This window comes from Rhincodon typus, unplaced genomic scaffold (genome assembly GCF_021869965.1).
Source record: "Rhincodon typus isolate 14 unplaced genomic scaffold, sRhiTyp1.1 hic_rhity00000832, whole genome shotgun sequence".
NCBI lineage: Eukaryota > Metazoa > Chordata > Chondrichthyes > Orectolobiformes > Rhincodontidae > Rhincodon > Rhincodon typus.
Window position 1 is genome coordinate 1 of NW_025966470.1, and position 21,594 is coordinate 21,594.

Here is a 21,594-nt window from a genome sequence, read left to right on the forward strand (position 1 = left end):
GCATCCCTCAATGAAATGCTTGAACTTACTGCATCAAGTAGCACTGCATAAGGAGGACGTTTTGGGAGATGGGTGTTGTATTTCTGAAAGACATCTGGATACTTTTCAGATAATAACTGAATTTCACGACAATCGATCATGTCTTCCGGATTAATAACAGGAATATTAATGCACCCACAAAATAATATTGTATGCAATGCCTGCAAGATTAAAAACAAGTATTTTAATATGCAATGTTCAGACATTAAGAATGATATACAGTACTTACGACATAAAGGTATTAAAATTAAATTGAATTGTAAAAAAAAGCAGAAACCTTTAGAAATCAGCATCTGGTATAGCAATAGCCGAATTAAGTAAACTGGTTAGATTATTTGAACACTATCATTAACCAGAGGTGAGTGAAATCTACAGCATTAGGAGGCAGGAGCAACTCGGGTGGATTATGAAGAACAGGGTGCTGCTGACTGGAGGGTGAAGAGATGCTCTCAGTGGCTAAAGAGACTGAGGATTCAGCTTTTGTCATGTTTGCATTTTAAGAAGAGGGAGGTGTGCCACAACTGATGGTTTGAGAAACACAAAAGTGAGAGGGGCTCTGGTGTAATGGGTCCCTATCCTTATTTTCTGGCTCAAATAATGCCACACAATCAGGCGGGTGGTGGCAGGAATGCAACCTGTATATCAATTCAAAATGTTTGAAAAGAGGGAAATTGCCAATCCACATTTTATGTATCTTTAATGAACAAGTGAAAACAATACCTCTTTGAAGTACGCTCTTCCTTTCTTTCGAGTAAGCTTTCCCTCTCGCACAGAATTTGCAATGAATGATTGAATAATCTTCAAAAACTGGTTTCCACTTCGGACAAAGTATTGCACCTCCGCTTCTTCATGGCGTACTAAGTCCACCATTTCTTTTCAAGCATGAGAAATAAATACAAGAGATGATTTAAAAGATTAAAGCAGAGCAACCTTATTTTGTAGAAAGTCATTGGCTACTTTTTCCATCATTTTACTGTCTGTATGCGGTTACTGTTGGGATACTGAAGCAACAGAGTTAGGCATTACTGCTAATTGCAGTGACAGATCTATTCTTTTCTGGCACTATCAGTCTGCAGTATGATTTTCTCACATCTGCCCCACTACATGTAAATGAAAGCCAGGAGGATCAAACCTAACACTCCAGGTAATTTACCCTAAATACCACCTTAAACCTGACCTAGAAACACTGTCACTAAATATACATAGGTGCAGCATCACCACTGAGGAGGAAATCCTTTTCATCCTGTGTTATGAAGGATGAGGGAGGAATTAAAACAGGCTAGAGTGGAATTAATTAAAGTGAGGTAGTACAAAAAATGTTTGTTTAAATTGTGTGCATGATATTGTCAGATGGTTTAGAGATGGAACAGGTATTTTATTTCCATTCCTCTGTTTGGTAATAGCTGAGAAAGCTGTCTGGCCTTTAGCCTATAGTGAGTGGTTTTGCGAGTTGCTGTCTGCCCTAAAATATATCAAATCCAGGATTAGGCCATTTTTCACGATAGACCTGTCAAAATACAATTTCTTCCAGAAACCTGCCTCATTCAATAATTCCTCCAAAGCAGAGATGCTAGTGTAGTTCTAACATGGAAGAATTTAATCATTTTTAAAAATCATTTTCAAACTGTTAGAGATTCAATAAGCCTTTAATGAGCTTATCGACCAACAGTCAACCTAATATTGGCTTACATTTGTAAATAAAAGCAATGCATGATATACATAACAAATCTTTTGACTTTATGAGCTTTGCACGACTTTTATGACACTCAGGAATTGGCATGCCGAGTATAGTCAATGCTGAGATCACTGGGTTTTTAGACTCCAAGTGACACAATGAATGTAGAAATCAGGCAGGAAAATTGAAGCAAAGTTGATGTCAACTGCAAATTAATAGTTGGAAAATCATGGGTCCTCTGTATGCGCAGAATCAATTGATCATGGCCAATCTGCCCAACAGAAAAACCATCTAATTCAAGATATATAATAATCTCATGTTCAACATCCCCCTGTGCATTATCCTCTACCTGGTAGCCAGAGACTACAGGCTTCACCCAGTAGCAAAGGAGAATTAAAACTAAGATTTTTCTGCATCTCAGTATTACAATAAAACGACAACATTATTCAACTACACCAATGAATCAATGTACAATTCAGTACCTGTTAGGTTGAGATGTTAATCTAAATTAAAAGGGTCTAGCTTTACTGAACTATAAATACAAGTCCTATGAGAACAAACGTTTTAAGACTTGATATCTGCACTCAGTGCCCACCCAAAAATATATGTCCCATTCCCACAATCGAGACCCCTTACATTAATCAGCAATATAATTCAACACATTATATGTCAACATATCTAAGTGACAGCATTGTAAATTACAATTTACTTGCTGATCATTGTAACGATTTGCTGGCCAACATTACCACACATGTCCACATAACAGATGACCAAATACCTGATACATCTCTGATGCACTGGTGGCCCATTCTGCATTGCTGGGTTCGAAGGACAGCGAGACTAAAACAGAATGCAGAACGCGATCACAACTGGACTTTACTGAAGGGGATCGACTGTTTAAAATGGCGTTGGAGTTTTCCCACAACCGAGGGAGAAAGAAGCAGCATATCCAATCCCAGGGCAAGGAGATCAGCTGATGTTCTGATGTAATGGTAAAGAAACGAAACTTTATTATTGACCGACTTCCTGCTTACAGATCGGAAAGTCCCTTCAATGCAGAGTTGTGATAGAGACAGGACCGCTCGATTTTAGAATGAGGCGCAAGAACTTGCCCAGTATTGTAGATCCGTTTCAGAGATAGTAGGAACTGCTGTTTTCTGATGAAGGGTCTAGACCCGAAACGTCAGCCTTCCAGCTCCTCTAATGTTTCTTGGCCTGCTGTGTTCATCCAGCTCTACGCCTTGTAGATCTGATGGCCACTTTGCGGTAGATACAGACACAACATACATGCAAATACAATTCGCAGAACATTGGCGAGTGATTGCAACACATCACTGCGTGTTGCGGGTAGAATGTTGCAAAGATTATTCCTGACTGAGGAAGTATGAATTTGTCTCAGAAGTTCTAAACAAAACCAGATTCTCCACTTTTTTCGCTGTAAGCATATATTAACAGTTTGAAGACTAGAATTCGATTTGCATGAGAATGGGAAGATAAAGACAGATCAGATTCGTGTCAGCATTTGGGTGTTTGAGTGTTGGTTAAAAATATTACGTAGAAACTTTACATTTGGCATTCATGAGGTCAAGTCACAAGAATTATCCTTGAAAAGTTGGCAAATGAATGTTTAAGGAAATCATTGATGATGGTTTAGATGTTAAAGGAACCACAAGCCTTGACCATGAAACATACCAACTGAGACCATTTGGCAGACACAAGAACACTAGCGCCCCCTCAAGTTCTGTTTGGTTGACAGGATTTTCCAGTGGTTTTAGAAAACTTACCAACTGAGTTACATTTGATGTTGCCAGTAGCTGTCCAACAACAACAGCGCAAGCCAGTGGCACCCAGTTGGATAAAGAAGCAGATTTGACAAACTATTTGCTTGTACCTGGTTTTCACATAAGCCGTATTTATGGCCTCTCTCACCAAGCATGTCCATTTAATTTTATTTCAATTTGCGCATAGGATTGAACTTCGAGGCAGGTCAGCATTTATTGCCTAAAGAGCTGATTGGGTTGCTAAGCTATTTCACAGGGTAGTTTATGGTCAGCAGTGGGTCTGAAGTCACATGTAGGCCAGACTGGTAAGGATGCCAGACTTCTTCCCCTAAAGGACAGAGATGAATGGGGTGGGCTTCGGCAACATTCTAGTGTTGCATGGTCACTATTACTCATTCTGAATTTGTATTAATTCCAGATTTATTGAATTAAATGTAATATCTCCAACTGTCATTGGATCTTTGGATTATAGCCTAGGAAAAAAAAGATTCAAGTAAATGGAATTATTGGATAAGATTTTACATTTTAAAGCTTTTATTGTAACAGTCAAACCCAAAGCCAACATAAAATGAAGCATACATTAACAGACACAAATGGTGTTTCACATGAAAAGATTAAGTTCAATTTAAATGGTCACCACTCAAAGACACAGAGAGAAAAAAAAACCAAGCTTTCGCCCTCTCAACAAATTTGAAGTTATGTATCTGTTATGAAACTTAGCTACTCTGTCCTAATACATCAGCTGTATTTCTGAGGTGGAGATTCAGTCCCATTACTCATAAAGGAATTTGTTGGAAGTCACATGACACCAGGTTATAGTCCAACAGGTTTACTGGAAATCACACAACCTTTCTGAGCTCCCAAAGCTTGTGATTTCAAATAAATCTGTTGGACTATACCCTGGTATCATGTGACTTCTGACTTTGTCCGCCCCAGTCCAACACTGGTTCCTCCACATGAAGGAATTTGGCCCAAAGTATTTCAGATAGTAGTCTTACCACACCCAGATTCCTTGAGCCTCCAAAATACAATGCTACTGTATTCTCAAAGCGCAGGCACACTTTTAGTCTGAGCCTGACCTCATAGTATACCGAGTATAAACAGCTTGTGACTGACAACTTGTGAAAATTAACTTCCCGTGTTGTTTATTTCTGAATAGAGTTAATTGACTCTAATTTTGAACCTTTATGATAATTCAGCGATGCTCATTGCTTTAGTGTGAGTGATTTGCAGAATACACCTATGATGCACACATTTCTCTCCATGTTTCTGGTTCCCTTATATGTTTCCTTGAAATTTTGGTCTCCACCCCCCAGTTTCTGTTGAGTTCCTTTCCTGACTAATTCCAGAGCTTATGCAATCCCAATGTATATGTCACAATTATGGTCATGACAACTCAATATGCAGAGGCTGTTCCTTAAAAGTGAATACAGGTAGGGCAGTAGCAGAAAATTTAACGCAGTGTTTGGCTTCTTATGGACTGCCAACTGACGTACAGTCTGATCAGAGTTCTATCTTCACATCTAAAGTTTTCCTAGAAATTAATAGCTGTTTGGAAATTAAACAATTAAAGTCAACTTCGTATCATCCATCAACACAGGGAGGTTTGTCATCAGATGCTCAAAACAATGATTAAGACATACTGTCATGAATATCCACAGGAATGGGATAACGTATTAGCTTTCCTATTATTTGCTACCAGTGATACCTCAACTGAATGTGCCAGACTTAGCCCTTTGAATTGGCTTTTGGTCATAACATTAGAGGTCCGTTAAAATTGATTCGAGAGATCTTCAATGTGGAAGGTGATTACTCAATGTTGGATTACCTATCCATATTTCTGGAAAGTTAGACACTGTGTTCTCATATTTCAAGAAAGGACAATGGGCGGATCTTTTATGAGGTAATACGTATAGACATAGGAGGGACAGGACCCATAAAACAACATCCATGTTGACTGGGCCCAGAAAAACAAGCTCAGGTGGAAACAAATTCAGTACATTCCATACAATCACTTGATTGACCTTAGTCAAAACAATTAAGAGTTAGTTCTGAGGAAGGGTCACCGGACCCAAAACATTTACTCTGTTTTCTCCTTCACAGATGCTGCCAGACCTGCTGAGCTATTCCAGCAACTTTGTTTTTGTTCCTGATTTACAGCATCCGCAGTTCTTTTGGGTTTATTTAAAGAGTTTGTTCATGTTTGTTCCTAAACTGGATAGATCAATTTGACTTTGTATAGATTATAGAAAGGTGAATATTGTCGTGAAAATAGACTTGTCCCTAATTCTATGATTGGAAAATTGCATGCATAATGCCTAATTCTTGAAGTGGTACTTGCAAAGTGCCATTAACATCAAGGGTGAAAGTAATGTAGGAGGAAATTACTGCAGATGTTGGAATCTGTACTTAAAACAACAAAAGCTGGAGATCACAGTGGATCAGACAGCATCCATGGAGAGAGAGCAAGCTAATGTTTCGAGTCTAGATAACTCTGGTGAAGAGTCATCACAACTCAAACTGTTAGCTTGTTCCATAGATGCTGTCTGATCCACTGTGATCTTCAGCATTTTTTGTTTTCAGTCACGGGTGGAAGTAATCTCTCCTTTTGCTATACCAAATGGTTTAGACCAAGTCAGGTGATACTATTTGGGTTAAAGAACATTCAGCCAGAGAGTGCAGAGGCTTATGAATCAAGTCATAGCTGGAGTTTGTAACAGCGTAGTGTATTAGTTGTAGTTGCAGTTTATTCTGACACTTGGAGAGAGCATGTAAGAGAAGTTGAAGACCTGTATAAGCAATTGCAGTTGCCTGATTTTGTGATAAATTTAGAAAAAAGTGAATTTGCAGAAACAAGGGTGACTTGCTTGGCACAATGAGATGGACTATTAGAAATGCTGCTTAGGACAGTAAAAGTGAAGGCTCAGAATTCCATGTTCCTAAGACTAAATGAAAAGTGATTGGCTTTTTCAGAAAGTGTGAATTATGCTGGACATTTGTGCATGCTTTCACACAATGGTTGTACTTTTAACAAATTTGTTAATAAAATAAGCACAGGTGTTGTGTTCAGTAGACTGTCAAGCAGTATTTGACAAGCTGGAGGTCACTTTAAAAAAATTAACCAGTGTCACTGCTTCTGATCTTTCCAGATGTTTCAAATGGCAGTTGAGTGTCTTTTGGGGGTGGTTGATGTCTTGTTGCAGAATGGTGAGTCATGATTAGAGAAGCTAGTCGAGAACTTCTCTAGGAAAGTAAATCAGTATCAGAAGAAGCACTGTGCCATAGGAAAAAGAGACTTTGGGATTGTTATTAACTCTTCAGCATTTTGAAGCCCGTACTTGACATGGAAATAAAGAAACATTAATTTACGTTGACCATAATCCACTAGCCTTCATTGAAAAGTTTAAAATTGAAATGCTAGATGGTTCAGACGGACTATTCTGTTACAAGCATTTCGTGTAAAATTGTTCATTTTAATGGAAAAGATAATGTAATTGTGGATGTGTTGCCCCGAATGTTACATATTGAAATTGGTTAAAAATTTAGGGAATACTACGACTGTGTAAGTTGATATAGAAGTGGTAGAAAAATAAATGATATAAGTCTTGTTGTTGTCTATTACATATTCATAATTAAAAATGGAGTTTCATTTCTTTAAGGATGGAATCATGTAACCACCAAGTATTTTTTATTTGTGTCTTTAAAATATGTGTACTGCAAGGAGAAAATAAAACTTTTCTAAAACCAGGGATATATCAGGATGTATAATTTCCCAGCAAGGAATGCAGTACATATTGTGAATGCTGCTTTTTTGTGGCTGTGAGTTCCTACAATATTTAGATAGTCAGGAGCTGAGGAGTTGTTTTCAAATGAAGCTGATTGGTTCTCAACTAATTGAGCAGGCTGGACCTGTTCAGAGCTGGAGATAAGCTAAAGAGACCCAAAGTCACAGACAGAGAGAGAGAGAGAAAGAGAGAGACTCACTCTGAAGGGATAACACAGTGTGGAGCTGGAGGAACACAGCAGGCCAGGCAGCATCAGAAGAGCAGGAAGTTTGACATTTTGGGTCAGGACCCTTCTTCAGAAATGGGGAGGGGGAAGGAAGCTCAGATTAAATAGAGAGAGGAGGGGTTGGGCTGGGGAAAATAGGTGAGATGGTGATAGGTCAGTGCAGGTAGGCAGTGGTGGGGATTGGTCAGTGAGGTGGGAGGAGCGGATAGGTGGGAGAGAAGATGGACAGGTTCTGTCAGGTCAAGGAGGCGGGGATGAGAGGGAGGGTTAGTCAAGGGATGAGGCTGGGGGTTGGGAGATTTTGAAAGTGGTGAACTTTGCATTTAGGCCATTGGGCTGTAGGCTCCTGAGGTGGAATTTGAGGTGTTGCCTCCTCCAGTTTGCGAGTGGCGTCATCGCCAAGATGAACATTTCACCCAGGGAGTGGGAGGGGGCGTTAAAATGGTTTGCGACCAGAAGGTGATATCGTTTGTCGTGAACAGAACAGAGATGCTCTACAAAACAGTGTCCAAGCCTCCACTTGGTTTCACTCACGTAGAGGAAGCCAAATCCGGAGAAGCAGATGCAGTAGATCAAGTTGACAGATGTGCTGGTGAACCTCTGTCTCATGTGGAAGGTTTGTTTAGTGTCTTGAACGGAGGGGATGGGAGAGATGTAGGGGCAGGTGCAGCACTTCCTGTGGTTGTAGGGAAAGGTGCTGGGGGTGGTGAGATTAGTGGGGAGTGTGGAGCATACTAGGGCGCTGTGGAAAGAGCGGTCCCCACTAAAGGCAGACAGGTTGTGGGGTCGGATTGTAGATGGCAGAAGTGGCAGAGAATGATACGTTGGATATGAAGGTTGGTGAGATGATATGTGAGGACTAGGGGGAGGGCAGAGGTGCGGGAAGTGCAAGAGATACGGTTGGGGGCATTTTCAATCACCAGAGGGGGAAGTTGCAGTCCCTGAAATAAGAGGACATCTGGAATGTTCGGGTGTGGAATGCCCCATCTTGGGAGCAGATGCAGCAGAGGTGGAGGAATTGGGAGTAGGAGATTGCATTCTTGCAGGAAGGTGGGTGAGAGAAGGTGTAGTCTAGGTAGCTGTGGGAGTCCATGGGCTTGAAATAGATGTCTGTTTGGAGGCGGTCATCAGAGATGGAGACAGAGAGGTCCAGGAAGGAAAGGAAGGTATCAGAGATGGTCCAGGTGAATTTGAGGTTGGGAGGAAAGGTGTTAGTAAAGTTGATGAACTGTACAAGCTCCTCATGGGAGCATGAGGCAATGCCGATACAGTCATCACTGTAGCGGAGGAAGAGGTGGGGCTTAGTGCCAGTGTAGCAGCAGAAGAGGGACTGTTCCACGCATCCTACAAAGAGGCAGGCATAGCTTGGGCCATGCAGGTGCCCATGGCCGCCCTTAAGTCTGTAGGAAGTGGGAGGAGTTAAAGGATATGAAACCATTCATAACCTCATCACCTCAGGTGACTTTCCACCCTCAGCCTCCAACCTCATCGTTCCCCAACCTCGCACTGCCCGTTTCTATCTCCTTCCCAAAATCCGCAAACACGACTGTCCCAGCCAACCCATTGTCTCCGCCTGCTCCTGCTCCACTGAACTTATCTCTGCTTACCTTGACTCTGTTTTCTGCCCCCTGGTCCAGGAACTCCCCACCTTCATCTGGGACACCACCCATGCCCTCCTCCTCCTCCAAGACTTCCAATTCCCTGGCCCCCAACAGCTCATCTTCACTGTGGACTTCCAATCTCTGTACACATGTATCCCCCTCGCAGATGGCCTAAAAGCCCTCTGCTTCTTCCTCTCCCACAGGCCCAACCAGTCCCCCTCCACTGACACCATCATCCGCTGAACGAAACTCGTCCTAACCCTTAACAACTTCTCCTTTAACTCATCCCACTTCCTATAGACTAAGGGGTCGAGAACCATTTTAACTCCCCCTTCCACTCCCTGGATGACATGTCCATCCTGGGCCTCCTCCAGTATCATAATGACGCCACCCATAAACTGGAGTAGCAGCACCTCATATTCTGCCTGGGAGCCTAGATCCTGATGGCCTAAATGTTGAATTCACCAGTTTCAAAATCTCCCCACCCCCAGCCTCATCCCATGACCAACCCTCCCTCTCATGCCTGCCTCCTTGACCTGACACAAACTGTCCATCTTCTCTCCCACCTATCTGCTCCTCTCACCTCACTGACCAATCCCCACCACTGCCTACCCACACTCACCTATCACCATCCCACCTACCTTCCCAGACCCACCCCTCCTTTCTCTATTTATTTCTGAGTTCCCTTCCCCCTCCATATTTCTGAAGATGCATCCCGACCCGAAATGTCAACTTTCCTGCTCCTCTGATGCTGCCTGGCCTGCTGTGTTCCTCCATCTCCACACTGTTATCTCTGACTCCAGCATCTGCAATGCTTACTAGCTCTGAAACTCTGAAGGGTGTGTGCTGTTGTTCTCCCCAGCAGAAGCTTCCTGTTCTCTGAGTTTAAAAAAACGGTCAGTTTGAACTTGAAGAAAACAAGTTGCCTTTTCTGCAGCAGTTTCTGTGAGCTCTAACTTTTGAATTGATTAATCAAGATACATTTTCCAAGTGAATAAGTTTTTTTTTCTCAAATTCTTATAAGCCGGTAAATGCTTCCAGAGAAAAATAAATGAACAAAGTTGCTGGAAAAGCTCAGCAGGTCTGGCAGCATCTGTGAAGAGAAAACAGAATTAACGTTTCGGGTCCAGTGACCCTTTCTCATAACTGATGGTGGCTGGGAAAATGTCAGTTTATATGCAGAAAAAAGGGAGGGTGATGGGGTAGAGAGTAAACAGTAGGATATAGCCCAAATAGAAAGAAGAGCAGTTGGATAGACAAAGAGTTGATAACGATCAGGCTGGGAGGGTAAATAGTTGTTAATGGGGACTGTTAGTGACTAACAACAGATAGTGTGTAATGGCAGGGTATGTGGTAACAAGGTCTGGTGTGTGGGGTGGGGGCTGGGACATGGGAGAGTTTAGGCCCAAAAATTATTGAACTCGATATTGAGTCCGGAGGGCTGCAGGGTCCCCAAGTGGAAAATGAGGTGTGGTTTCTCCCCAGTATCCAAGGGCCCAAACTTACTTTCCAGGTGAAACAACACTTCACCCGCACTTCCCAGAATCTAGTCTACTGCATTCTACAATGTGGTCTCCTCTACATTGGGGAAACGAAGCGAAGACCAGATGATTACTTCGCAGAACATCTACGTTCTACTTGCAAAAAAGACCCTGAACTGTTGCCTGCCACTTTAACGCACCACCCTGTTCCCTGACCAATATGCCTGTCTCTGTCTTGCTGCAGTGTTCCAGTGAACCTCAACACAAGCTGGAAGAACAACGAGACAACAAGGTGCAGGGCTGGATGAACACAGCAGGCCAAGCAGCATCATAGGAGCAGAGAGGCTGACGTTTCGGGCCTAGACCCTTCATCAGAAAAGCTTTTCTCCAGCATCTGCAGTTCCTACTATCTCTGGAAGAACAACTGCTCACTTTAATACCTGAGACCTTTCATGGAGTAAAATGTTTTTAAAAAGCAAGAGGCACTGGCTTAAAATGACTGCAGCAAACACTTGACCACAGATTGAGGAAAGTTCAGAAAACCAAGGAAGAAGAAACAAAATGATCAGAACTGAATTTACTATTTTACCGACATTGGAACCAGTCACTGAGCCTTGTGACAAAAAACTGGCATCTCCTGTTTCAGTGTGTATGTGGATGGTAAGTGGCACATATTTGGATATGAAACGTTGTTGAAATGAACTTGTAAGAAAACAACAAATCTTCCCCAATGTTTCAGCAATCTCTAAGACAGTAATGAGCTGTCTATCATATTTTTCGATGGATTAACTTGAAAAAGATAGCCAATGTATTTTAATGAGGTCACCTGGCAATCTATGACAGTGATAATGTAAAAGAATGTTAGAACAGCAAATACTTGAAAAATAAGCCAAATCTAAATTAAGCATGTAGTTTGAGAAGTTACTGTATACATAATTTTTTTCTAGATTTGAGCTGATGTAGGCATAATTTTCTGCTTCGCATTGTTCTCAATAAAGGAGTAGAGCTCTGTAAGTCAAACAGGAAGATGATTTCAGTATGTATTTGTCTTGGATTCACTGGGAGATCATTCATATACATATTAAAATTTTATTGCTGTGCCACTGTTAAGCATCTTAGTTTCTTGTGATCAGAATGAGATGTGGAATTCCAGAAATAGGGGTTAGAATATCACCTGGCAGATCAATATATAATATTCGAAATGGGATATACCATCCCCCACCTTGTTTTCCACTGTTCAGGATGTATGTTAAACTTGAGGGCCAGCATGTTATGATATCATGCAAATAGAGGAAACAGGTTATATTGGCCGTTCAGAATTCCTACCAGCATTTGGGGAGTATTTAATTCTGGAATGACCAGTTTCTGTACTACAATTGACTCTAAAGCAGTTGATGAAATTACTGGAATGAGCCTATTTGAACATTCAATTTGTTTACTTGTTTAATTTTCAAATTTCTGCAGAAGTCGCACCAGATTAACTAATACTGCAATATCACACTGCAGGAAGTTTTTATCTCTCCTTCCCTACCCTCCAGATGGAATTTATAGATAGTGCTTGAAAGTAATAAGTGAGTGAAATTCCAGCTTAGTGATCACTCATTACCATCTTGGCTTGGAGAATGTCAGGTGTTTTTTCAGTTACGAGTGGTGTACCACAAGGATCTGTTCTGGGTCCTCTTCTATTTGTGATTTTTGTAAATGATTTGGATGTAGGAGTGGAAGGGTGGATTAGTAAGTTCACGGACGATATGAAAGTGGGTCTAGTTGTGGATAGTGCGGAGGGCTGTTCTAGGTTACAAAGGGACATTGATAGGATGCAGAGCTGGGCTGAGAAGTGGCAGATGGAGTTTAACCCTGAAAAGTGTGAGGTGATTCATTTTGGAAGGACAAACTTGAAAGCAGAATACAGGGTTAAGGGAAAGATTCTTGGCAGTGTGGAGGAGCAGAGGGATCTTGGGGTTCATGTCCACAGTTCCCTGAAAGCTGCCACCCAGATGGATGGAATTGTTAAGAAGGCGTATGGTGTGTTAGCTTTCATTAATAGAGGGATTGAGTTCAAGAGCCATGAAGTTATGCTCCAGCTATACAAAACCCTGGTTTGGCCACATCTGGAGTATTGTGCCCAGTTCCGGTTGCCTCATTACAGGAAAGATGTGGAAGCATTGGAAAAGGTGCAGAAGAGATTTACCAGAATGTTGCCTGGAATGGAGGGAAGATCTTATGAGGAAAGGTTGAGAGAGCTAGGGCTTTTCTCTTTAGAATGATGAAGGATGAGAGGTGACTTGATAGAAGTGTACAAAATGATCAGAGATACAGACAGAGTGGATAACCAGAGACATTTTCCTAGGGTGGAGGTAGCTACTACGAGGGGGCATACTTTTACAGTGAGTGGAGTTAGATGTAGGGAAGACGTCAGACGTAGGTTCTTTACTCAGAGAGTGGTAGGGGCGTGGAATGCATTAGGAGAGGGTAGGGGAGTCGGCCTCATTAGGGGCATTTAAGCAGCTATTAGATAGGCATATGGATGATAGTAGAAGGTAAGGGTGGAGGTTAGATAGACCTTAGGTTTAGGGTAAACATTAAGCACAACATCGTGGGCCGAAGGGCCTGTACTGTGCTGTACTGTTCTATGTTCTATGTTTTTACCTTCAAAAGTGCAAATACTGTGTTTGATGTACTGCACTGGGATCACTTTCCAGATAAACGATTAAATGGAGGAAACACAAATTTGAAAATTAGTAATATGTTCCCTAGAATTTTCCATCCATTGAATTGAATACATTGTATAAAGCGTAATACTCCACAGCTGCAAATAAGCAGTTGAATTAATAGTTGGTTGACCAGGAATATGACATTCTGTGTGTTCTAATGTGCTTTCAACGTTGGAATCGGTTCAGGGCTGATCTCTTTATAACTGGTTATTGTAAAATGAAATTTCAGGCTCAAAAGTAACCTGTACTTCTTGAAGAATACATCGAAGTCATTCATATTTTTCAATCTTTAATCCAATTTGAAATGATTTACATAGCAGTCTCGTGGCAATTTGCTCATGAAAGTACAGAAGCTGGCTTAGTGATTCACACTCTGCACAGTTTCCGTATTCCCAATGAGCGGTTTGATGAGCTTGTGACTGTGGACAAAACTGAATGTTTGGGAACATTGTGGAGCATCTTTCACAAAGTGCCCTGGGACTAAGCATCCAAATTCTCTAACTTCTGTGACAATTTGAAGAACCCTGGGCACTGGCCTATTCCCAAATCTAGCCAGAATACGATCAATACGTTGGTTTCCCTGAGTGCTTTGTCCCAGAGTGTATATGCTAAATGTCACTGAGAGCACATTAGGAGGAAATTCGAAAGCGTGTTCATTATATTCATTGCCAACACATACTGCCCAGCTAATGTCTTTGTGCCATGTGTAGGAGCATAATATATCGATCATTATTTCTATCTGTATTTTTCCTTTATATGACACTGAAGCACCAAAGTAATTGGATGTTCTCTTTGTAGCGCTGTATCATAAAAATAGCAGAAGTTGATAACTGTTGATACAAAACTATTTCCACATGGTGTGTTGTTCGCATTAGTAACATCCGTTCCATTTATCTGCAGCAATAAACATTTCAAAACATTTTCTTCATTTCTTATTCCTTCAACTTCAACAATCTGTAAAACAAAAAGAATGAACAACTAAATTTAACAATTTACGTTTCTGTAACTCATCGAATCATAGAGATACGTCGAATGTCAAAAGACCTGTCAGTGTAACTCGTCCATACTGACTAAGTTTCCAAGACTAAACTCGTCCAATTTACCTGCATTTAGCCCATATCCCTCTAAACCTTTCCTATTCATGTACCAGTCCATATGTCTTTCAAATGTTGTCACTCTATCTGTATCGACCACTTCCTCTATTCATTCCACATATGTACCACTCTCTGTGTGGAAAAAGTTTCCAGTCAAGTCCCTTTTAAATCTTTCTCCTCTCACCTTAAAATTATACATTTAAATTCTGAACTCCCTTACCCTAGGGCAAAGACCTTTACTTACGTGCCTTATCAATGCCCGGCATGATTTTATAAACCTCTATAAAATTACCCGACAAGCTCCTACATTCCAATGAAAAGTGTCCCAACTTATCCAGCCTCTCTTTATAACTCAAACGCTCCAGTCCCAGTAACATCCTGGTAAATTTTGTTCTGCACCCTCTCCAATTTAATAATATCCTTCCTATAGCAGGGTGACCAGAACTGGACACAATACTCCAAATGTGGCTTCACCAGCATCCCGTACAATCACTACATGATGTCCCAACGCTTATACTCAATGGTCTGAGCAATGAAGGCAAGCGTGCCAAAAGCCTTCTTTACCACCCTGTCTACCTTTGATACATCCTTTCAAGGAACTGTATCTGCACCCTTAGGTCTCTTTTCAACAACTCTCCCTAGGGCCCCACCATTAACTGTGTAAGTCCTGCCCTGGTTTGCTTTACCGAAATGCAACACCTCACATTTATCTAAATTACACACCATTTGCCACTCCTTGCTCCATTGGCCCAACCGTTCAAGATTTCTTTGTAACCTTAGATTACCTTCTTTACCATCATCTCTACCATCAATTTTGGGGTCTTCCACTAACTTACTGACCTTCTTCCTATATTCTCATGCAATCATTTATGCAAACATGACAAACAACAGTGGACCCAGCACCGATCCCTGTGGAACACAGCTGGTTTACAGTCCTCTCGTCCAAAAAGCAACCCTGCACCACCACCCTTTGCCTACTACCAACAAGCCAATTTTGTATCCAATTGGCAAGCTCTCCCTGAATCCCATGTGATCAAACTTTAATAACTAGCCTACAATGCGGAAACTTGTTAAAGGCCTTACTAAAGTTCATGTAGGCAGCGTCTATCGCTCTGCCCATCATCTATCTTCTTGGTCACATACTCCAAAAATCAGTCAAGTTTGTGAGACATGATTTCCTACAAACAAAGCCATGCTGACTATTCCTAATCAGTCCTTATGCATGTAAATCCTGTCTCTCAGAATCTCCTCCAACAATGTACCCACTAATGACATCAGACTCATGGGTCTATAATTTCCATTCCCAGGCTTCTTTTTGCAGCCTCTCTTAAATAAAGGCATAACATTAGCCACCCTCCTGATCTTTAAGGGGTCCTATTCTCTCCCTAGTTGCTCTTTTGCCCTTAACATACTTGTTGAATCTCGTTGGATTATTCTAAATCTTATCTGTCAAGGCTATCTCATATCCCCCTTTTTGCCCTCCTGATTTCCCCCTTAGGAATGCCCCTACTTCCCTAACACTTTGCAAGAAATTCACTTGATCCCAGCTGTCTATACCCAACACATGTCTCCTTAGTATCCTTGACCAATGCCTCAATATCTCTAAATCATCCATTATTCCCTACTCCTACCAGCCTCACCTTTCACTCTAACTTGAACAGAATGCCTCTGAACTCTCGTTATCTCACTTCTGCAGGCCTCCCACTTGCCAGTTGGAGCTGCAGGAACACAACAGGCCAGGCAGCATCAGAGGAGCAGGAAAGTTTACGTTTTGGGGCAAAATCCCTCCACACAAACCTGACCTGTTGAAAAGACATACATTTGTAAGAAATCAATATCTTCTCTCACTCATTTTATTACTGCCCCATCTGCTTTGCCAGGTCTCTTCATTCTGTGGGCTGTTTCCCTTAGTATCTTAATCTAGCAAGAGATATACTGGTTCAGCCAGGGTCCCATTATTCCATGTTAATTGCATTTTTACTTTAGTACAAATGTTTCTGTTTACATGAACTTGTTTCTCATCCTGATGGCATTAATTTGGAAATGATTCAACCTCTCAATCTGATGAGTAGTTCTCATCTCTGTTGCAGAATTGACTATCTGGCCATCAGAAAGTCCAGGCCAATGTGCAGAACTAAGGGGAGAAAGCAGGAGAATGGTTTTAATTCACGATGCTCATTTGGAGAGCCAGACCAGAGATGATGGGCTCAACCACCTTCTTCTGTGCTGTTACAATTCTGAGATTCTACGTTTACAGCTTTGTTAGTGACAGAAAAGTTATATTTAAAATGTTTGTTTTTTCAATTTTACAGATATTGCATGTAATCTTATTTTATAGCCATTGTGAGTTACCATATGCAACAGAAAAGATAAGGCTGAAATCTTTGCAAGTGTCTTCAGCCAAAACAGCTCAATGGATAATCCCAAATTTGTACCCAAGATTCCTGCCTTCATAGAATTCAATGTTCAGCAATTGGTTCATTCAATGTAATATAAAGAAGGTGTGGCATTGCAGAGTCTAAGAGGCTCTGAAAATATCTTGGCTGTAGCCTTTAACACGTAATGCACCACAGCTAGTTGCTTTCCCACCTAAGCTGTTTCATTATTTATCACTTTACTAATATTACGACAACAGATCAGAAGTTGTCATTTATCTCATCACTGTTTATGGGATTTTGCTGTGCACACATTTCATTGTCATGATTTCCTACGATGCATCTATAACCACGGTTTGGAAGTACTTATTCTACTGTGAGACCCTTTGACATACCTGAGGTTATCAAATGTAGTTTCAAATGCAAGGCCTTTTTCTTTCCAGGACACTGGAACCAACCCAACAATAAGGAAGATTGTCTCCTCGTGACCAAGCCACAAAAATCAAGATAAATCTCACAGGCCAATGAAAGGCATATGAAGCAACTTTTTCACGCAAAGGGTGGTGTGTATGTGGAATGAGCTGCCCAGACGACGTGGTGGAGGCTGGCAAAAATGACAAAGTTTAAAAGGCATCTGGATTGGTGTATGAATTGGAAGAGTTTAAAGGGATATGGGCCGAATGCTGGTAAATGGGATTAGATTAATTTAGAATAGCTTGTTGGCATGGACAATTCGGTGGTAGCTTCTGTTACCGTGCTATACATCTCTATGATTCTGTCACAGTATATCGAATTTAGGGAGATGAATTCCTGATGGGTCTTGTATATTCATATTTTTTGACAAATATCTGTTCTTTCCAGCAATTGGTGTAATTAATATCTCCAAATCATTTTATGGCTCAGATCATTTGAGAATCGAGATTCTTCTTGTAATCAAACACTCAGTACTGACAATAAAATTATTTCCAGAAACTTCTCTTGCCCAGCAAATACTCCTGCAAACTGAAAATGTTGTGATAGTTGTAAAATGTTAATAGCGTGGGTTAAACTCTTTGCTGAATGGAAAAGAATTGAAGAATGACAGAGACACATCAGCATACGAAGCTATGATTTAATTCCACAAATTTTCACAGATCAGTGTGAAAAATCCATAATACATCTTAAAGCCATAATACATCTGAAGTCTGAACAAATTGTTTTATATTGTTCTGTGTCATTTTTAAAGGAGCCAACATTCATAATTCATTCATTTCAATTAAAAGATAAAAACAGACTTTATGCATACATTATATACCACATCACAATTCCAGGTCAGAAATTTATTGACAGTTTTAAAAACAAGTTTAATCTGTGCTCAATGTTAACAGCTTTTAAAATTTAGTTTGTTCAATTACCAAATTGCCTGCCTGCAGGATGCACAGTGCATATTTGGGCAGCCATACTTTGTGATGCAGTAGGCTGTAGAAAAGTAGACAATTTGCACTGCCAAATATGGCACACAGAGTCCTGTTTAAAGTCCATTGCCAATTTTCTGTCCAGTACATTGTAACTTACAGATGGAAGTGTAAAACTCCACAGCTACATAGGTCAGCTTGATTAATCACCAACAGCTTTGTATCAATATTGCCTTCTATTTTGGAATCTCTCCAGTGTAGTAATCTCTATTCATTTGGATCGTAAAACTCCAAATGATATCCCACATTAAATCCTAATAATTTGAGATCTTTCTTAAGTCTTTCATAATTTGAATTAGTCACCTCCATGAAATACATTAAAATGTGTGTGTCTAAGCATTCTAATTTTTCAACAACCTGCTGGATAGCGTACAGAAGCTGGCTTAGAGATTCACACTCCGGACAGATGCCAAATTCAAAATATGGATTATTACTGACCTATATTATATCACAACATCTTTTATAAGGTGAACTTTCATGAAAGTTTTATGGGTGAACCCCTGATGACAGCCCTGGTGTTCTATCTACAGCAGGAAGCTTTAATCTAACAGCTTCACATCGAAATTCAGGAGGAAACCGAAATGGTATTTTATTAAATGTTTTGCCGATACATACAGCCAGGCTGGTGTACTGGTGCTATGATTGACAGCACAAAATATCAATCATAATATCTTTCTGCTGCCTTCCTCTAAGTGACACTAAAGTACCAAAATAATTGTCTATTTTTTCTCTGGTAGTAACATCCCAAAGGCAGCAACAGCTGATAACTTCTGATGTAAAGATGTTTCCCAATTTGTTGCAACTGGTGCCAGTAAATTCCACAAGCATCTGATGATTTAGGTCTGTTAGACATTTCAAAACTTCATTAATATTTGTTCCTATGATCTTAACAACATGAAAAATAAATGTATACCAATTATTAAAGAAATAAATAAGATGCATTTAAATAGCATCTCATAACATTACGATAATCTAAAGCCCTTCAAGATCAACAGATTACTTTTGAGGTGTAGTCACCTGTAGACAAACATACAACAAGGGTTGTACAGAACAAAGTCCCACAAGCAGGAATATATTATGATCCCAGTTGATGATAAAACTGGACAAGTCCTTTATCAGTGTGAAACCTGGCTTGATGGGCCATGAGTTTTATATTTTGCTGATTGGTTACTGTGATGGTCAGTCACTGAAAATATTCCCAAAAGGCTGCTGATGCACTTTTTAACAAAAGAACATCAAAGTTCATTATGCACGAAAGGGGAAATGAAACAAACTATTTAACATAATATAAGAATGACTTGAAATGGTCTTATTCCAAATATTCACAGCAGATTCAATCCTTTTCACATCAATAACAGCCTCACAGATATGCACAGCTCAATAAGGGTCACTCTGTTACTACTTTAAAATTCATTGTTCTGTTTGCATGGCTGTAACTGCTATTGTTTCGTCAACCTTCTGCATTTACAGGATGCTAATTCTTTGGTCAATACCACTTCATGGAAGTGTTAAACAAACTGCTAATACAGTTCACTTATTTCCGACTCATGTTCGTTAAACTTGTGTCATCATCTGCCTTGTAAAATGATATCCCCTCTAACACTTTAGAGTCTTCTGTTTCTGGAATTCTTGCCCGATTTTCTAAATCACTCAGGGTTCATTTTCTTCTGCCCTGACTGTTCTGGAAACTGCTAAAGTGCATGCTAAAGTGACATTCTAAAGGTCTCCTGTGGTTAATTCTGCTCCACAGAGATTATTACAGTTAATTTGTAATGTCCAATAGCAAGTTCAGACATCTGAAATGATTCCTGGCCCTGGGTGCAAAGCAGCCCGGCAGCACCATGGCAATGTAAAGTACTGATGAGCTCCAAAGGGCTGTATTGAAGTTCCAAACTGTATTCTAAGTCAATCTGATCTGTGCCATAATGATGTGGTGGGGCTGGCGCATTGCTGATGCCTGTCTCTGCAGATGAAGGCTGCAGTTGGTCATTGACCATGAGCGTGCACTGAGATTTTGGGAATTGCTGCCCGAGATGGATTCTCACAGAAGATGGCAGCAGCTGCCAGGATCTCACATTTATGTTGTGAATTAGCACTGTCCAGTTTCTCCCTGCTGCCTGGGAAAATAACAACTTGCCCAGAACACAGATTGAGATTAGGCATTAATGAGATGTTAGTGCATGCAATTAACTTGCTGCTCATTCATGACATTTTCGTTTAGCCACTGAAACCATGGGTGGAAATGCAGACTATTTTTCTCAACAGCGAGAATCATTTTTCCATTCTCACTGTATTTTTCCAACTGTCTCGCCATTGCCTGTTTCATTCAAAGCTGGGGACAATTCCACCCAAATTTCCTAATATTAGTAATACGTCATGAACCTTCACCACAAATAAGGAACAAAAAAGGTGGAATGTTAACCCCACCTTGTAGCCACAATGGGCAGGAGATAGTCATATTGGAGGGGCCAATAATTGCTGCTGCAATGTGTGTGGCCCAACCCTATTTCCAGTCTCTGAGTTCTGAAGAAGAGTAATGTTGGACTTGAAACAAGTTTCGCTCTTCACAGATGCAGCCAAACCTGCTGAGTTTCGCCAGCATTGTCGGTGTTTGTTTCCTATTTCTGTTTTATTCTGGTTTCTCTACTAGGGGTTGGTTAGTGGCTGAGTAAACACACCCTGGGCGTGAGATAGATTCAAGCTTATGATATTTAATAAGCTGCATTGCTCAGATTGTGGTAATCATTAAAATTTAACAACTGGCTACTGGATTTTCCCCAGGTTAATCCGTTGTGCTATGGGACAGGCTGCTCACCCGTCCCTCCCAAAACAATCTTAGCCATTTAAATAGCACAGGACAAAAAGTACTGATGGTTTCGTACTAGATTGTAGCCCCAGCTCCCATAGTTCTACCAGCCCATAGGGCTGCTCTATCATTTGAGAGAGATGACTGGTGGTGGTTTAATCTCTGGGCTATCAAACCTCAGGTGAGGGGAGTGGTTGAAGGAGATTCCTTCATGGCAACCTCAGATTGTGCAGGAATTGAACCCATGATTGTTGGCATTGCTCTGTATCATAAACCAGCCATCGAGGAAATTGAGCTAACTGACCCCCTAATCAAGTAAACTGGACTTTTTTCTCTGGACTATATCATTGGCTGCTGAAATAAGATCCTGGTGCACTTCCAGCTGTAAACCCTGCAACTGAGTCATGTTTGGCGTGCTGTAAGCTTGCATAAGAATATTCAGGGTGTGAGGTGAGCAAGGATTAAATAAGTGCCCCCAAACTAATTGATTATATAGTTCATTTCTGTTCTCTAACAGCATCCCTCAATGAAATGCTTGAACTTACTGCATCAAGTAGCACTGC

The 21,594-nt window shown here is 40.8% G+C and overlaps 1 long non-coding RNA gene across 1 annotated transcript; it reads left to right on the forward strand.

Moving 5' to 3' along the window:
• Positions 1-10,952: 10,952 nt before the first annotated feature.
• Positions 10,953-17,743, forward strand: LOC125481087. The gene is made up of 3 exons (XR_007261198.1): positions 10,953-11,248; positions 16,093-16,219; positions 17,215-17,743. It is a non-coding gene; the product is annotated as an uncharacterized LOC125481087 (long non-coding RNA).
• Positions 17,744-21,594: the final 3,851 nt, after the last annotated feature.